The 14753-nt window shown below is 42.3% G+C and overlaps 1 protein-coding gene and 1 long non-coding RNA gene across 2 annotated transcripts in view; one reads left to right on the plus strand and one right to left on the minus strand.

Moving 5' to 3' along the window:
* The window catches only part of CLVS1 (clavesin 1), a 225284-nt gene that overhangs the window by 171129 nt on the left and 39402 nt on the right, over window positions 1–14753 (minus strand). The gene's annotated exons all lie outside the window — the stretch shown is intronic.
* On the plus strand, window positions 7253–11848 carry LOC114895613. The gene is made up of 3 exons (XR_003793599.1): window positions 7253–7306; window positions 10639–10674; window positions 10914–11848. It is a non-coding gene; the product is annotated as an uncharacterized LOC114895613 (long non-coding RNA).

Consider the following 14753-nt stretch of genomic DNA (forward strand, 5'->3'; position numbering starts at 1 on the left):
AACTAAACTGGTGTGGAAAGTTTGGTTTTTTTAAATCATAGCTGTTTAAACAGTACATGGAAAATATAGGAGTTGCTCTATCTTTCAAGGCTGAAGATAATTTTTCCCATAAAATTACAGTCAGACTGAGACTAAGCACGGGTGATCTAAAGCAAAGAAAAATGTAAAAATAATGGAAGATTGTGTGTGTGTGTTGGGGTGGCAGTATTTAGGGCTTAGTGAGTATTTTATTTTACTTTGTTTTGTTCCTGTTGGTTTTAATTTTTAAATGTAACCAAGAATACAACACAAATTTGACACAAAATGTATAAGATGCTAAATATCTCCTTGAAAAGTGGGGAATTTTACTTATAATAATAGCCCTGGATTACATGGGTAGTTGGCCTCCTGCAGATACAAAGACACACCCATCTTTATTCAGCATCTTTATTCAGCATCCCAGTCCAGGTGGTACACAGTGATGGCTAGAGTGGAGAATGAGGGAACTAAACTCTTGAGACGACCAGGGCAGGCATTTTTTCTGCAAGTGAATAAGAATGAAAGAAGTGGCTGGGTAAATGGCAATTCCATTTCTACCATCAGCCACCTACTCTTGGCTTGGATGCCTTGTCTGTGTGCTTCATAGCAGTTGGTGGTGGGAGGGGGTATTAAGCAATGAGCATTAGATTTGTTGCAGGAAGGGGGACCCCTTCCAGGGCCCAAGAGTGGGCTCTTGTCTTAACACTCAGAAATGAATTGTCTGAGGAGACACACGTACTGACAAAGCAAAAGACTTTACTAGGAAGGGGCGCCTGGGCGGAGATCGTGGGGTAAGGGAACCCAGGAGAACTGCTCTGGCACGTGGCTCACAGTCTCAGGTTTTATGGTAATGGGGTTAGTTTCCGGGTTGTCTCTGGCCAGTCATCTTGCTTGTTGCCCGTATCTGGTCTGACTCAGCATCCTTCCGGGTGGCATGCGCCTCTCTCAGCCAAGATGGATTCCAGCAAGAAGGATTCCGGGAGGTTGGTAGGATATGTTATGGGCTGGCATCTCCTCCCTCCTTTCCGCCCCTCTCGAATTCTCCCGGTTAGTTTTCGGTGGTAGCACCGTGCAAGCACCGTGTTTCTTATCGGGACCTCCTGTTGTGAGACAGCTCAGGCAAGTGGTTACCATCGTGCCTCACCAAGGCGGGCGGTTTTGGTCAGCGGTTCCCTAACAGATCCACCATGCACAGGGCTGCCATACAGAAGCTGCAGTATTTTGACTAGAATCCCAAATGACACTCTATTTTTATTCCATAATAGATATCCATTAAGCACTTACGATGGGCCAGGCGCCTTTTAGACACTGGAAACTGTCAAATAAAAAAACAATCCCAGATTTATTTAAGAGAGACTATTCAGAAAGATTATTGCAAGGGAGGAAAAGAATTATTGCAGTAGGAGAAGAGGAATGTTACAATACAAAAAAAGCTGTGGCCATAAGATCTGTGAATACCTCAACAGTTAAACAAGGGTTTTTCTTTTACAGGGAGGAGTGAAAAGGCTAGAAAGAATCTGTGTGGGAGAGTGGGGTGAAGGAGTGGTCTGATCAGACAGTAGATCAGAGGACAGTTTACCCTGCAGCCAACGTATTCTCACCTGCCTGCTGGCTCAGGCTGAGGGTGGGCCACAGTTCAGTGGCCTCAGGGAAGGAGAGAATATTAAGCAAAGTTTGGTTAATAAATATTTCGATCCAATTGCTCAGTAGAGACAAGCAGTTCAGCTAGTCATTTATAAGGCAAAGAATAGAAACTTGGAAGGTCTGTGTCTGACCTTGTTATAGGTAAACAAGGGGCATCCATGAACTTTAAGTCATTTTGGGGAAGGATGGTTCTTTTTTTTTTTAAACATCTGTATTGGAGTATAGTTTCTTTACAATGGTGTGTTAGTTTCTGCTTTATAACAAAGTGAATTAGCTATACGTACACATATATCCCCATATCCCCTCCCTCTTGCGTCTCTCTCCCACTCTCCCTATCCCACCCCTCTAGGTGGTCACAAAGCACCCAGCTGATCTCCCTGTGCTATGCGGCTGCTTCCCACTAGCTATCTATTTTACATTTGGTAGTGTATATGTGTCCATGCCACTCTCTCACTTCATCTCAGCTTACCTTCCCCCTCCCCGTGTCCTCAAGTCCATTCTCTATGTCTGCGTCTTTATTCCTGTCCTGCCCCTAGTTCTTCAGAACCATTTTTTGTTTGGTTGGGTTTTTTTAGATTCCATATATATACATTAGCATACGGTATTTGTTTTTCTCTTTCTGACTTACTTCACTCTGTATGACAGACTCTAGGTCCATCCACCTCACTACAAATAACTCAATTTCATTTCTTTTAATGGCTGAGTAATATTCCATTGTATATATGTGCCACACCTTCTTTATCCATTCATCTGTCGATGGATAAAGGTTGACAGGTTGCTTAGATTGCTTCCCTGTCCTGGCTATTGTAAATAGTGCTGCAATAAACACTGTGGTACATGACTCTTTTTGAATTATGGTTTTCTCAGGGTATACGCCCAGTAGTGGGATTGCTGGGTCATATGGTAGTTCTATTTTTAGCTTTTTAAGGAACCTCCATACTGTTCTCCATAGTGGCTGTATCAATTTACATTCCCACCAACAGTACAAGGGGGTTCCCTTTTCTCCACACCCTCTCCAGCATTTATTGCTTGTAGATTTTTTGATGATGGCCATTCTGACTGGTGTGAAGTGATACCTCATTGTAGTTCTGATTTGCATTTCTCTAATGATTAATGATGTTGAGCATCCTTTCATGTGTTTGTTGGCAGTCTGTATATCTTCTTTGGAGAAATGTCTATTTAGGTCTTCTGCCCATTTTTGGATTGGGTGGTTTGTTTTTTTGATATTGAGCTGCATGAGCTGCTTGTATATTTTGGAGATTAATCCTTTGTCAGTTGCTTTCTTTGCAAATATTTTCTCCCATTCTGAGGGTTGTCTTTTCATCTTATTTATGGTTTCCTTTGCTGTGCAAAAGCTGTTAAGTTTCATTAGGTCCCACTTGTTTATTTTTGTTTTTATTTCCGTTTCTCTAGGAGGTGGGTCACAAAGGATCTTGCTGTGATTTATGTCAGAGAGTTTTCTGCCTATGTTTTCCTCTAAGAGTTTTATAGCATCTGGCCTTACATTTAGGTCTTTAATCCATTTTGAGTTTATTTCTGTGTATGGTGTTAGGGCTTGTTCTAATTTCATTCTTTTACATGTAGCTGTCCAGTTTTCTCAGCACCCCTTACTGAAGAGGCTGTCTTTTCTCCATTGTATATTCTTGCCTCCTTTATCAAAGATAAGGTGACCATATGTGTGTGGGTTTATCTCTGGGCTTTCTATCTTGTTCCATTGATCTATATTTCTGTTTTTGTGCCAGTACCATACTGTCTTGATTACTGTAGCTTGGTAGTATAGTCTGAAGTCTTGGAGCCTGATTCCTCCAGCTCCATTTTTCTTTCTCAAGATTCCTTTGGCTATTTGGGGTCTTTCGTGTTTCCAAACAAATTGTGAATTTTTTGTTCTAATTCTGTGAAAAATGCCATTGGTAGTTTGATAAGGATTGCAATGAATCTGTAGATTGATTTGGGTAGTAGAGTCATTTTCACAATGTTGATTCTTCCAATCCAAGAACATGGTATATCTCTCCATCTGTTTGTATCATCTTTAATTTCTTTCATCAGTGTCTTATAGTTTTCTGCATACAGGTCTTTTGTCTCCTTAGGTAGGTTTATTCTTAGGTATTTTATTTCTTTTGTTGAAATGGTAAATGGGAGTGTTTCCTTAATTTCTTTTTCAGATTTTTCATCATTAGTGTATAGGAATGCAAGAGATTTCTGTGCACTAATTTTGTATCCTGCTACTGTACCAAACTCATTGATTAGCTCTGGTAGTTTTCTGGTGGCATCTTTAAGATTCTGTATGTATAGTATCATGTCATCTGCAAACGATGACAGTTTTACTTCTTCTTTTCCGATTTGGATTCCTTTTATTTATTTTTCTTCTCTGATTGCTGTGGCTAAAACTTCCAAAACTATGTTGAATCATAGCGGTGAGAGTGGGCAACCTTGTCTTGTTCCTGATCTTAGTGGAAATGGTTTCAGTTTTTCACCATTGACAATGATGTTGCTGTGGGTTTGTCATACATGGCCTTTATGATGTTGAGGAAAGTTCCCTCTATGCCTACTTTCTGGAGAGTTTTTTCAAAAATGGGTGTTGAATTTTGTCAAAAGCTTTTTCTGCATCTATTGAGATTATCATATGGTTTTTATCCTTCAATTTGTTAATATGGTGTATCACATTGATTGATTTGCATATATTGAAGAATCCTTCCATTCCTGGGATAAACCCCACTTGATCATGGTGTATGATGAAGGATGGTTCTTTGCAAGCAAATCATTTCTCAGATACAAAGGATGGGGGGATTTCTTAGACTTTACTGTTTTACAGGCTCTCAAGCATCAGGTAAAGTTCAGAACTGTCAGAGCATGGCAACAAAGTAGACAAAGTGGGTCCTCCCAGTCAAGGACCTGAGATTCCATGGGATGAAATGAACAGGGACCTCTAGGCCTGTCCATTAATATGGTCGTTTCAGATCCTGCTAAGCCTATGAGGAAAAGAGGATATGACGATGGTGGGCAGTGGCTGGTAGAGGAGGCCTCTGATGGTGGAGACAAGAGAAGGTCTCCTAGAAGACATGCCATTTGAGCTGAGAATTAAGTGATGCAAATGAGCCATCATGGCAGCTAGACCATCCTGAATGAGGTAGGGAACAGGAATGAGATTGGAAAGGAAAGCAAGACTAGAACAGGTGGGACTTGCAGGTAAGGAGCCTAGACTCTGGTTGCTCTGCCAAGGATGGACAGAGCAGAGGGAGAGCAAAGACAGGGAGGCGAGTAGGAAGGGCCCGGGAATTCTGCAGAGCTGGAATGATGGTCTGGACTGGGGTTGTGGTATTGGGATAGTGAAAAGTCATCCAGTTCAAGGTATGCTTTGGAAGTAGAGCTAATGAAATTTAGATAAGGCATGAGTAAATGATAACAACAGCAAACCCTTCCATAGAACCTACAACGCTCTAGGCACCGTTGTGAGTGCTTGATGTGTACTAACACATATTTTATCTTCACCAAAAAAATATGAAAAGATAGGTACTGTATGGTTCCCATTTTCAGATAAGGAAACTGAGGCACAGAACGATTAAGTAATTTATCCAAAGTCACAGAGCTAATAAGCGGCAGAGCTTTGAACCCTGGTAGGCTCCAGGGCAGAGTCTAGCATGCATGATTCCTGTAATTTTGATCTGAGCTATATTGGTCCTGCCATTTGGTTGAAATATTTAAGGCTCGGTGGGAAGTGGACTTGAAGAGGAGATCAATGGCTCAGTATAGGCCATGTTAATTTTCTAGTACCTGTTAGATAACCAAGTGACAGTACTGAAAATGTAACTGGGTATATGTTTGGAGCTCAGGGAAAGTTTCAATTTGGAGCTGTAACTTCCAGCATCTTCACCATATAGATGGCATTCAACACCACAGGGTTAAATGAGATCACCTCAGGGTCTGGGGGTGGGAGAGGAGAGAAAGACAAGATCTGCACCCTGGGCAGGTCAGAGGTGTGGAAGCTACACCACTGTCTTTGAGCCTCTATTCGAGTTTTCCTGATTTCGGCATGAGGATATCTGTTCTGATGCCTCCTTCTCATACTCTTGCAGCTTGAAAAGAAACTTTGAAGTAAGCTGAAAGTTAATTTGCAATTTATTTGGGGCGGCCTATCTCTCTGTGTATAGAAAATCTCATTCTTGATCACTATGAGAATGACCGCTTGCTCAAGCCAAGATACCGCTTTGTTAACGTGTAGGAGACCTACTAGCACTGGAGCCCTAGACTATTTGAAATATAAAAGACCGAGCTGCAGTTTACTAAGTGGTTTCATATCTCCCATCCTCTTTGACCTTCACACACACCCCAGGAGGTAAGCAGGCCACTGAGGATGCTGACCCTTAGCTGGTGAGAGTCCGATGTTTGAGAGACAAAATTACTTGCTCAGGGCTATACTGTTGAGCAGCAGAACTGGGATTCAGACCCACATCATGTGCTACCAAATCCTTTGCCCCCTTCAGCACCACCAAGCCTGCTCAGCACAGCCAGCGTGCTTCACGTTTGCAACCCCCATTCATTCTGTCAAGAGACAAAGGTAGAAATGCAAACATTTAACTTTATCTCTCCTACTAGCCGAAATGTCTAAGGGTTGCTAATATTGAATCCCAGGACATCATGGGTTATAGATAAGAGCCCATAAAAGGAGTCAGACAGGAACTGGGCAGACTGCCAACATTTGCAGAGGGAGATGGGCTTCATTACTTTGTTAAACATGAATTCTCCAAGCATGAAGCACACCCATTTTCATATGTAAATATAAAACTACGTGTAAAAGTCAACTCAAAATAATCTGTGGATTTTTTTAAACCATAATTGTGTATTTGCGATATTACAAATAATTGAGAGTTGATATTCAAAAGAAAAGCATGTAGGTAGAAAACAACAATGTGTAAAACCCATCCCCTGTCCTCTGTGTGCTGGTGAAATGGGCAGGGACTTTTAGCAGAAATCTTAAGCAAATTATAGCAAATATGAGTTGGTTTTTAGTACCTGTGCCAGCCAAGCTGACTCTTTAACAAAGGATTCTTCTGGGTCATTTTTCACCTGTCAACATTCCCAGGGAGGTGTCTCTCTCTTGCTCCCCCCCTTTCAAATGCCAGCTGATTCAGTCACTAGAACGTTCATTTACCTTCCTGCTTTGAGACAGTACAGCACAGCAGGTTTAACTAAATTGCCAATAAGACCATCTTAAATTACTGGCACCTCCACCTCCACCCCTTGCAGCACCTCCAGCGGGAGCAGGTGTGACAGGCTTTCAGAGCAACAGGTGCTCTTTGCTACGGTTGCTCTGAACCCTCTGGCAGACACCAGTCAGGAAAGGACAAGTCAAGGACAAGGAACCGGAGGGTGAGAGCACCCGGAACACTGGCCACCCTGTCACCCGACACTGCCTGCAGCCTGGGAGGCCGAAAATCATATACGAGGAGGAACTTGTCTGAACGCGGCATGGGCTCTGGTTGGCAGAGGAAGGCCACCTGATCTCTATCTTTCCAGATGCTGATGTCAAAGACAAGTTCAGCAGATGTGCTGTCACTGACATGATGCCATTCCCTGATCTCAAAACAAGGAACAAAATCCCTCTGAATTCTCACCAGATGTGCCTGTGAACCTGTACAGCTGATGGGTGAGTACTATCTTCCTGGACAGTCAAGCAGCATCCTACGACATGCTTTAAAAACACAAGGCAGTGAGAACCGCTGTCAAAAGGTGAAAGAAAGAGAAGCAGCAGTGATTTGACACAACAAGAGAGCATCCCTTGTCTGAAAAATGTGAACTGTGGCATCCTCCCTTTCGCCAGGGCTTTCTGTCTCTCTGGATTGGTGCAGTGGACCTCTCCTGAACCCCAACCTGGCCCCAAACTATATCCTTTCTACTCTCCTCTTTTAGTTTATTTATAATTCCTCTGAAATTAACTTTATTATTCAAGGGATAGTTAGCCTGTATGGGATTCTAAAACAGTACGGCTTAGCCAGTGCCTCACAACCTCTTTCACATCAGCACACTCAGAACAGTGACAGTATTTGGAAAACACAGCAAGGGAAATGGATGAGGCTGGTCAAGGGTCCCTGGGCCACCCCCTGGGAAGCAGTATCTGAGCACACATCACTCGGAAGCACTGACTTAGATCAGGGAGCTCAAGCCACAGGTACTTGATTCTTGTGGGACAGGAAAACATGCAAGACTCACTTTTATGATATTATCAGGGCGCCAGAATGTAGATTCTGGGGTCCAATACTTCCATCCTAGAGCTACTGAATCCAAATTCAAGTAGTCGGGGAGATCTGGGGATCTGAATTTATGCAAGCTCCTCGTATCGTCTTCATGCGGGTTAAGCCTGCAAACCTCTGTGTTTGGTGTCTCCATTCTCATCACCCTTACTTCCTCCCCAGCATCCCTTAATTCTCTCCTGTATCCACTTCCTGGCTGTTTCCTCTGGGGAGCTGGCACTTCCACATTAAGATAGTAGAAGACAGAAGAAAGAAAAAAGACTCAGCAGAATTAAATGCAGAACTTGGGTGCTCAGAGGCTGTCGGTACGTTTGAGCTGGACCAGGAAGGACCCCTCACTTTATACACAAGACCCGAGGACCCTGAAGATCAGAACTCCCACCCCTCCCCCAGCTCTTATTAACCAACAGCTTCACCAGAGGGGTAAAGAAAGAAATGACGCATCCCTGGCATGGCGAAGTGGGAAGGAGAGAGAGGGGTAAAAATACTTCTTCCCACTCAGCTGGTGTATGGGAAGAAGAGGACCGGAGAACAGCTGCTTGCTGGCAAGCTAAAGAAAAAGGCAGAACGCGGTTTGGTTCCTTCCTTTGGACTGTGCGTTGGCTTTATCACCTAATAGTCAGATTTGTTTGTTTACAGGCAAATGGGCTCTCAGATGTCCCTGACCTTTCAGATGTTACAGACACAGCCAAGGGCGCCACAGTTAATCTAAGGAAGCAATTCTAAGCACTTGCCTAACTCTCTGGCTATTCATATCCTTTATAAAAGGCAGGGGTTGGACGCCCTAATAAGTAAGATCTAGCACATAAGTGCACAGATAATGATTAAAAACAGGGATCTGCCGCCCCAGTTTAGCTGGGCGAGGGGGCAGGGGAGAGGTGCCATTCACACTGACAGCAAAAGGAGGAGGAGAAAGCAGAAAAGGGGGCTTAATCGTGTGCTCTGGGCAGAGACCACATTCGTGTGAAGGGAGGGATCAGGTGGGCCTAGTTACTGCAGAGCTGCACCTCGGCCACCCCGCAAAGGCGAAAATACAGAAGCCCCTCCTGCAAGCTTGGTGCTGCAGCTGGGGAGCTGGGGCCAGCGCACCCCTGCATGCAGCGATGCAGTGCTATGCCGACAGCTGCAGCCCGGGCTGCCTGCGGCACCGGCACCGGCCTGCTCACATCTGCTGTTCACCATCAACACCCGTGCAGCTGCGCACGGTGCGGAGTGCTCTCCGGAGCCCCGTGAGTGTGTGTTCCCAAAGGCTAAGCTAGAAGATGAGGCAGGCTATTGAAATCTCTCTCCTCGGGATGGATATGACCACATGCTGCCTGCATTGTCTCACTCTTCTGTTACCACATCTCTGGTTTTGCCCTCAGCACCTTGGCTGCCGTTTCTGTCAGGTTTAACCCAACCCCACCCAGGACTGCACATAACTGCCTTCCACCCATGTTCCCATCAAGGAAGAGACCACGACAGCGATTCCTTCCTATAGAGAATTATCTTTGCACTTAAGGGTTACCCGATCTGCTGTGTTTTGGGGACTTCCAATATGCCAAGGTCAGGAACCCCTCTGATGTTGTGATTTATACAGTATATACTAGCCAATGTGCTTTAGTGCTATGATTGCCATAAAATAGTCCCTCTGTGGGTGATGCTACCTCTCATGTGAGCGGTTTCGCCCAAATGGAAAACTTACCTAGGAAAGACAGTTTGACTTTCCAGGTATTTAAGCAATAGTTAAATTGGTATTGTATTTCATTCTTAAAATTGAAAATGAAGTGTCCATTTTCAGTGCACTCCGAAGTTATTCACTAATGACATGCTGCAGTTTTTAAGCAGAGATGCTATATTAAATCACTTTATGAGTGATTTTTTTTAAACATAGACGTTGACTAAAATGCTGTACAGTAAGTCCCCTCCATACGAACCTTCAAGTTGTGAACTTTCAAAGATGCGACCGTGCATTCCATCACCATCAGGCGCGAGTGAAATTAAACCTCGCCCTCCGTCTGCTATTGCTGACGACCCTTCAGCTCTACCGTCTCCCGCCTCCTCTCCCTCCCCCAGTCAGTAACTCTTCTTGCCTGTTCCCTCGATGCCAGCCCCTGTGTGCCAGCTGTTGTACTGGACTGCTGTACTTTTCAAGGTACTGGACTGGAAGATTAAAAAATGTTTATTTTTTGTTTGTTTTTTACGTATTATTTATGTGAAAAGTATTATAAACCTATTACAGTACAGTACTATATAGTCAATTGTGTTAGTTGGCTACCTAGGCTAACTCTGTTGGACTTACGAACGAATTGGACAAACCCACTCTCGGAACCGAACTCACGTGTATGTAGAGGACTTACTGTAAATAGTTTGGCTGTAGAATTCTTGACTACGCCTGGCTTAGGAATCTTTAATATGCAATTTTTCAGACATTGGAAGTTTTTAAATGTTTTGTACCTGCTGCGCCCCAGAGTTAGGGACTCTGCATTGCCCTCCTACTCTAGGTTTACACTAGAGCTTTGTTTGGAATGTGTCAAATGAAACCAAAGTTTGGCATTGCTTTTCTTCAAAACATTCTGTTGTGCAGAATAAACTCTTACGGGAACAAGAATATTAATTATGTAATAATTTCACTAGACAAGCAAAGAGCAATTCTAATCTAAGTAATGTCTCCTTATACCTCCCTTTTATGACATAAACACAGTGGCGATTTTGAATGCACTTACCAAGGATGTTCTCTATGGTTTAGGTGAAAGCCATTCAGCTGCTCCAGGCAAGGACAGCAGTAAGTAACAGCTGTGTCTGTGCTGGCGTCACGGGTATAATGCCTGGGTCACAGGGGTGAGAACTGATTCTGCTGGGCTTGTGCTTCATGGGATGCTTCTGTCTCCTGGTCCCCACCCCTTCCCTGGGCCACCTTTGTTAAGTATGATTTGGCTCAAGCCTGATTCAAAGTGGTCCTCCTGGTGTGTATGCACTTGTTCAATAATATGAGACAACATTTTCTTCTCCTCTCCTTGCCAGGTGCATGGCACTGCTTTGGACTTTCTAGGATGTAGGAGAAAAGAAATCTTTTAAAATATAAAATAATCAATTCTTTGGAAAACTGAGTTGGGCTGCGTTCTTGTTGAATGTTATTATGTTGACTACTCAAATACCAAGTTTTTTTTTTTTGCATTTGGTTAATTAAAAATCTGCAAATTTACTTCTCTTTTCCTAGCTTTATTGAGGTAAAATTGACATGTAAAATTGTAAGATAAAGTGTACCAATTCGATAATTTGATATACGTATATATTGTGAAAGGATTCCCCCATTAATTAACACACCCATCACCTCACATATTTACCCCCCCACCTTTTTATTTTTGGTGAGAACATCTAAGTTCTACTCTCTTAGCAAATTTCAATCACACAGTACAGTGTTATCAACTGTGGTCACCACATTATATATTATGTCCTCAGACTTTATTCATCTTATAACTGAAAGATTTTACTCTTTACAGACCTCTCCCTATTTTCCCCAACCTCAGCCCCTGGCATCCACTTTTCAACTCTCTGCTTCTATAAGTTTGACTATTCTTTTTCTTTTAGATTCCACAAATAAGTGATACCACTCCGTCTCTCTCTGTCTGGCTTATTTCACTCAGCATAATGCCCTCCAGTTTCACCATGTTGCTGCAAATGATAGGATTTCCTTCCCTTTTAAAGGCTGAATATTATTCCATTGTATATATATACACATTTTCTTAATCCATTCGTCCATCGGTTGACAGACATTTGGTTGTTTCCCTACCTCGGCTATTTAATGCTGCAATGAAAATGGGGGTATAGCTATCTCTTCAAGATCATGGTTTCATTTCCTTTAGATACCCAGAAGTGGGATTGCTGGATCATATGGTAGTTCTATGTTTAATTTTTTGAGGCACCTCCATATTGTTTTCCGTATTGGCTGCACCAGTTTACATTCCCACCAACAGTGTAGGAAGGGTCCCTTTCCTCCACATCTTCACCAGCAAATCTACTTCTTTTTTAAAAAATTTTTATTGGAGTAGAGTTGATTTACAATGTCGTGTTAGATTCAGGTGTACAACAAAGTAAATCAGTTATACTATACATATACATATATCCACTCTTTTTTAGATTCTTTGGATTCTTTCCCATATAGGTCATTCCAGAGTACTGAGTAGAGTTCTCTGTGCTATACAGTAGGTCCTTATTAGTTATCTATTTCTTGTTCATTGTTAAATTCACTGTTAATGAAGGCTTTTACAATTAAAATGAGATTTGTTTCCATCTAAAGAAAGAGGCAAGAGTGCCTGCAAAACTGAAACATGGCCCGTGGGAGCAGAGCAGAGTGACAGGACTGGCTGGCTCGCCCAGAAATTCTGCCCCTTGCTTTTCTTCATGCCCTTATTTCCTCCTATCTGGCCTTTTCTCCTGTCCTTGGCTTTCTCGGTAAAAGTCGTCATCATCCTCATCACCACCATCACCATCACCATCGACAACCATAAATACATATTTAATAAAATAGCAATGCATAGCGAGTCTTCTCCAGAAGAGAAACAGAACACGTGAACACGTAGTAATTCAGGTTAGTATGAGCCAATAAGTGGCACACTTTAAGTTGCTGAAAAATACTCAGTAAGCACTCTTGGAACACGGGTACAAATCTTACTGGGTTTGTAGCCTGCGACCTGCACTGGTGGGTACAAAATCCACTCGCTTCAACTTTGTGAGCAGACAGGAGCGTTTCCAAAGTTAATTCAATTAGAGGACAGAAAACTGAAAGCATCCAAAACGATTTACCCAACTTCTTCAAGTATGCTTGAGTAATATGTAATTTAAGCACTTCTCGTCGTGAGTTAAAACATATTTAACACTTACAAAACCTTAAAAGTCAAGATTTAAAATGTGTGGCTTTGCTGAACATACATCAAATTTATAGGCATTGAAGGCCTGCCTGCCATCAATTAACGGTGGCAAAACAGCTAAAGATGTTTTACCAGTATCTGTTTGCTAAAAGGAAAAATCTGTCTACGCAATTAGCACAGACACAGAAAATGAAAGTGATGCTGCTAATGCCTTTGTTGGAGTTATCCCTACAATCTGGGTTTTGTTTAAATCAAATAGTACGGCTGTAATCAATTTTAGCCCATTTTAAAATGCATGTGTTATGATCAATCAAAACCATTTTTTTTTTTTTTCTTTTTTTTTTTGCGGTACGCGGGCCTCTCACCGTTGCGGCCTCTCCCGTTGCGGAGCACAGGCTCTGGATGCGCAGGCTCAGCGGCCATGGCTCACGGGCCCAGCCGCTCCGCGGCATGTGGGATCTTCCCGGACCGGGGCACGAACCTGTGTCCCCTGCATCGGCAGGCGGACTCTCAACCACTGCGCCACCAGGGAAGCCCTCAAAACCATTTTTAGTGCTATTTCAGGAAAGAAAATAATTCTGAACATCAGAGAAATTTTTTTACTGGCACCAGAAGCATCACCTCAAACCCATACGATGTAGGACCTAAAGCTCTTATAAAATTGTATTTCTTGGGAGTGCCATGGTGGCCTAGTGGTTAGGATTCCCGGCTTTCACTGCCGGGGCCCGGGTTCAATCCCTGGTTGGGGAACTGAGCTCCTGCAAGTTGCACGGCCAAAAAAAAAAAACCTTATATTTCCAATTAGGAAATCAATAACCATAACACATACGTAGTTAAGTTGATCTTGGTCTGAAACTTGCCTTCTTCAATTCACTTAGAAGCCCTGTATATCATGAGAGGGCTCTAGTGATTTATTTTGTCAAAATGACCTGAAATCATCTCTTTCACTAACACCACCTCACAGATTTAATAAGCAAAATGCATAAAAACCACAATCAGTGACAATGGTCAGAACAGAGTTAACTTGTGCTAGTAATTTACTATTTGATTCCTATATAGAGTAGGTCCGTTTTAAAAATAATATTTTAAAATAGTGTATGATTCCACTGACATGAGGTACTAGACAAATTCATAGAGACAGAAAGTAGAATGGTGGTTAGCAGGGGCTGGGGGCAGGGTAAATGGCGAGGTTTTGTTTTACGAGTATAGTTTCAGTTCAGAGTGATCAACAGTTCTGGAGATGGATGGTGGTGATAGTTGTAAAACAATGTGAATGTATTTAACACCATAGAGCTGTACGCTTAAAAATGGTTAAAACTGTAAATTTTGTTATGTATGTTTTACCACAATAAAAAACAAAACTAAAAAAATTCACATTTTAGCTACCTTATTCTCAAAGCAATAATAAGTAACTGATGTGAAAGGAAGCTGAATGATGTATTCCTTAAGTGAAAGATGGTACTTAGATTTCCGAAGTATATATCTCCCTTCTATTCAGTAGGGTCTATTTTCTTATAGCAAGGTCAACTTTCAGAGTTTTTTAAAAATTACGAACATTTCAGTGGCAAATCTTTCTGTTATTTTTGACAGATAGTATACAAGGTGCTTCCTTAGAGATTTATTTGACCTCTACTCCTGCTCTGTTGTCTTACTTGAAAAGATGTCCCTGAAACCAAACATCATACCATTCCACGCCTAAGAGAAGACAGATGGAGATCTACCTGTAGAATGTAAATGATTATAAGGAGAAGTTTATAAAGGAGCTAGAATAGCACTGATCAAGACCTGAAATTATATTGTACCTTTGTTTGTTATTTTCTATCGCCTTCACTGCTCCACACACACAAACAAGAATTTGACTTCTGTAAGTACTGAGGTTTTGTCTGTAAAGCTCGCTACTACACCCTAAGCACCTTGTGTGGTTCCTGGAACATATTAACTGATTGGTAACTATTTGCTTAAAGAATGAATAAATGGAGAAAATTGATGAGAA

This window comes from Monodon monoceros, unplaced genomic scaffold (genome assembly GCF_005190385.1).
Source record: "Monodon monoceros isolate NGI ecotype Baffin Bay Population unplaced genomic scaffold, NGI_Narwhal_1 Super_Scaffold_14, whole genome shotgun sequence".
NCBI classification, from domain to species: domain Eukaryota; kingdom Metazoa; phylum Chordata; class Mammalia; order Artiodactyla; family Monodontidae; genus Monodon; species Monodon monoceros.